The following is a 4,971-nucleotide window of genomic DNA, read 5'->3' as shown; positions in this document are numbered from 1 at the left end:
CTTAACAGACGTCTTTATTTGTTCATTGAATGAGGAGAAAACATCTGTGCACCATCCTGCACCACAGAATGGCTACTTTTGTCATGGTATATGTAAGGAGTAAAACACAATAGGGCATGCTGTTGTAGGAAAACAATCAACAAAGGCTTGGTGTGATGTGACCCGATATGAAGCGGAGTTACTGTTACCACCTCAAAGTTGATTAGAATGTGCTGGGAATAAAGTTCATCATATACTGCAGAAATGTACCAAAGCAAACATATTTTATGATGTCTTGCCACTAGGTGGTGGAGACTTTGTTTTACAGGGTGTGCAGGGTTATCAATAAGAAATTTATTGATAATATATCAATATATCATAATATATCAATAAGAAATTTGAGGATTGATGTGGAATTATTACTGTAGGCAGTAGACTGGTTACTACTCATTCGTTTTGGCAACTAATCAATAGGTCAAGATCATTACAAGGTCAAATATCTAGACATGGTAATGAAGAAATCCCAGTATCCCAGTAAGTACTACCACTTATAATGAACTCAGGACACTGCTATAGTTTCCTTATCTATTTCGAGTAACATTTAAGGATGTCCACATAACAAGTTAGTTCCTGTTATTGCATACTTTAGAGCAGCTATAAACAATTGTTCATTCCAGAACACGTTTTTTTCTTTCTCCTCATGTTGTAGCAAAGCGGCAAATCTCCTTATAACTTTTCCATGTTTTTTAAAAAAAAGCTAGTTTTTTTTAGATTTTTAAAAAGCATTGATACTGGAGACTCCTTCCAAATATGTTGCCTTGCAGCTAGAGCACATGGTTTATTAACATTATCACCAGTCAGATTTGAGAATTCAATGCTTCTGTGGTATTAATTGGGCGAAAATAAGGACACCTGACTTTTCCAACCGTATGTGATTTCTTCCTCAAACTGTTTCCACAAAACTGGGTGTTTTTGTATGTCCAAACCTTTTTCATCAGGACAATGTGCCTGTACGCAAAGCCAACTCCATGAAGATATGGTGTACATGGGTTGGAGTGGAAGATCTTCAGTGGCCTGCTATAGGGCTCTGACCTCAACCCTACTAAACACCTTCGGGATGATTTAGAATGCTGATTGTACCCCAGGCCGCCTCACATCACACATGATTTTATGAATGAATTCATATATCTGCTATAAATGGACATTCGGTGCAACCCAGATGAGGATGGGTTCCCTCTTGAGTCTGGTTCTTCTTAATGTTTCTTCCTTATGCCTTCTCGGGGGGTTTTTCCTTGCCACAGTCGCCACCGGCTCCTCATCAGGGACAAACTCACTTATAAAGAACATATTCTCTTTTAATCACCACATTATTTGTGTAAAGCTGCTTTGTTAAAAGCCCTATACAAATAAAAATGAATTAAATTGAATTTGATGCACTTGTGGCTGAATGAGCTCAAATCTCCCATAAAATCCAGTGGAACATCATCCCCGAAAGTGGAGGTTATCACAACTGTAAATGGGAACTGAATATTCAATGGTATGTTCAAAAAGCACATTCCAATCTCATGGTCAGGTGTCCACAAACATCTGTCCATATAGTGTATAGTATTATATAATAATATGCAATCACTTTTAAGTCCCAGTGAATTACAGCCATGTCCTGAGAAACAGCATCCCAGAGTTTCTCAGCATGTGCACATGTAATCTGACCCACATCCAAAAGTAGGGGCGGGGAAACGAGGGAAAAACAGATATTCTGGAAACAGCTGCAGGGAAAAGATCTGACAGCAACAACATGTCTGGAAAATGGGACACATGGCACATGACAGATGGTTGAGGAAACAAAACGAAGGATTTCATTTGGGCTCATGTGTTAGAATTATTTACGCTGAATATTGTTCATAAAACTGTGTAAGATAAATAACATGAGAAAGTTTTGCAACTAGCAAAATAAAATAATGTATTAACTTCAATTTAGTTAGAGAAGATGATGAAGGTGAAAAATGAAAATATTTTGAGCTGTTGATAGAGGAATAAAGTCTTCAAGTTGCACATTTCACAGCTTTCTTGACACAAGCTTTTTTTTTGTAGCTTAGCGATTCGGCGAATAAGGAGAAAAAGAACGGACCGAGACCAGTCCCCTGGGTGAACTCCTGCAGTAATGCTGTGAGGTGCTGAAATTGGAGCTCTCTAGGCTACACATTTGGATCAACCCTATAGATATCATGAAAACCAGGCCAGAACACATCTCTTGATGCAAAAGTCAGCAACAGTGGAGATAATGATTTGATGATTTACAGCCTCAAATAAAGATGAGAACTGGGCAGAAGGGATTTCTCTGACTTACTGTGTAATGCTTGTGAGGAAAATGGCCTGTGAAATGGCTTTATATCCAGACGGGTTGGCAACCAGGATCATTCTCAGTTAGTGTTGAGAAAAACTAGTTCAATTCAATTCATGAATGTTTTATTTGTATAGCGCTTTTAACAACGGACAATTGTCTCAAAGCAGATTAACAAAGACAACAAGAGGTTATGAAGTTTAGTGCCTACAAGTTTCTTTCTTAGTTTATCCCTAATGAGCGAACCAGTGGCAACTGTAGCAAAGGAAAACTCCCTGAGAAGGTATGAGGAAGAAACCAGACTCAAAAGGAAAGCAATCCTTATCTAGGTAGCACAGAATGTCCATTCATTGTAGTGCCATCATTATTGAGGTGTGCTGTTCAGTGATCAGATTGTTGATCTTAATTACAGTCCAAATCCTTCCTCATAGTTTCGGAGTTGCTCATGGATCTCTAGGCTGCCAGGGTTTTGTTCATAATAATTACTTGTAACCAAAATATTGTGTTTAATTTAGTTCTAATGAACAGGTGCTGCAATCCATATCATTCCTATTATCTATTGCCTTTGCAGTCAAACAACACCAGGTCTGAAGATTAAATTGAGTCAAACTCAACGAAAACCTCAACATCTTCAGCTCTGCTACCTCTAGCTCCACCTCCTGTCTTTTACTCAATGCCACAGTCTCTAAACCATACAACATCTCAGGTCTCACCACAGTCCTAAAAACTTTCCCTTTTACTCTCGCAGATACTCTTCTATCAGAAATCACTCCTGCTATCACTCTTCTCCACCCACTCCACCCTGCCTGCACTCTTTTCTTCACTTCTCTAACACACTCTCCATTACTTTGCACTGTTGACATGAGGTACCTGAACTCCTCCACCTTCTCCACCTCTTCTCCCTGCAACATCACCACTCCACTGCCCTCCCTCTCATTCACACACATGTACTCTGTCTTACTCCTACTGACTTTCCAGCACGTACCTCCACCTCTCCAGGCTCTTCTCAACCTGCTCCCTACTCTCACCACAAATAACAATATCATCCCCAAACATTATAGTCCATGGAGACTGCTGTCTGACCTCGTCCGTCAACCTGTCCATCACCACTGCAACAACAGGAAAGGGCTCAGAGCCAACCCTTCATGCAGTCCCACCTCGAATTTAAACCAGTCTGTTGTTCCTAGTGCACACTTCACTGCCGTCACACTGTCCTCATACATGTCTTTTTAGTTTTGTGATCCGCTTATTTGACTTGCCATTTATCCGGGCTCGGGAGCCGGCACTAAGAGTGCATTGGCTAGTGCAACCCTAAAGTTTGGGCATATAATAATATGCTTATAATAAACTCTACAGATATTAATTGCATAAACACAGCATTTTGTGGACACACCTCCTGCAACAACAAAAAAAAAGAGGTCAAAGGCAATGGCAGTTGCTAGTAGGGATTTGATGGACTAGATGCTAAAATGGAAAAGCCCCAGTTCTTCACATTTTCTCTTCAGACTTGAACCTATGGATGAGGCACGCATAGTATGAAAATAATGTACAGTTAACTTGGCAGGTCTTCATAATAAAAGGTTGTAGGGTGTAGATTAACAGTAGGTTTTACCAAAACGGACTAATTTTGTGTAGGACCCCTTTGGGCTTACAAAGCATCTTTTTAGCCATCAATGTATGGAGTCCATGATTATGTTCCTCAACAATTGCTGACCACTTTTTGCAGTGTGGAAGAGAGGATTATTCTGCTAAATGTAAGGTGTCAAAGTAACATTTATATAGATCCCATAGTGCATCGTGATGCCATCTCTTCTGGGGCAGTGGTAGTCCAGTGGTTAAGGCTCTGGGTTACTGATCACAAGGTCAGCGGTTCGAACCCCAGCACAGCCAAGCTACCACTGTTGAGCCCTTGAGCAAGGCACTTAACCCTATCAGCTCCAGGGGTGCCGTACCATCCTGACCCTGCGCTCTGACCCCAGCTTCCAGATGAGTTGGGATATGCGAAAAAACTAGAAATTTCCCCACTGTGGGATGAATAAAGGTTAAATTATTATTATTATCAAGTACTGCGCACACACACACACACACACACACACACACACACACACACACACACACACACACAAACACTGGGCTGTCAATTTGATGTTAAAAAAACAATAAATAATAAAAAAAGGTGATTCTAGAGAGCTTTTTTTTAGTAATGCTTTGAACCAGTGGTCTAGCCATCACAACCTTGTCAAAGTCACTCAAAATCTCACGCTTGCCCATTTTTCCTGCTTTCAGCACATCAACCTCCAGATCTCACATATCCCACTGCTTGCCAGGAGCCATTATAAGGTGATAATCAGTTGTTTGCTTCATCTATCATGGGATTTGGGTTGCTTATTGCTCAGTATATATATATATTAACCACACACAGAGAGGGTGAAGCTGGTGGCGTGGACTGCAGTGTGTGTGTGTGTGTGTGTGTGTGTGCGCGAGAAGAACGAAGACCGAGAGCTCTCCGGTTCAGGGAGGGGAAAAAACTGCATTGAGGATAGGACCTCCCTGCGCGTGCAGCAAACTTTCCACCAATCACAATTCAGTGGACGGCAACCGAAAGAGAGAGAGAGAGAGAGAGAGAAAGAGAGAAAGAGGTGTGCGTGTGT

This window comes from Silurus meridionalis, chromosome 24 (assembly GCF_014805685.1).
Source record: "Silurus meridionalis isolate SWU-2019-XX chromosome 24, ASM1480568v1, whole genome shotgun sequence".
NCBI classification, from domain to species: Eukaryota; Metazoa; Chordata; class Actinopteri; order Siluriformes; family Siluridae; genus Silurus; species Silurus meridionalis.
Note: the sequence above shows the minus strand (reverse complement) of the source record.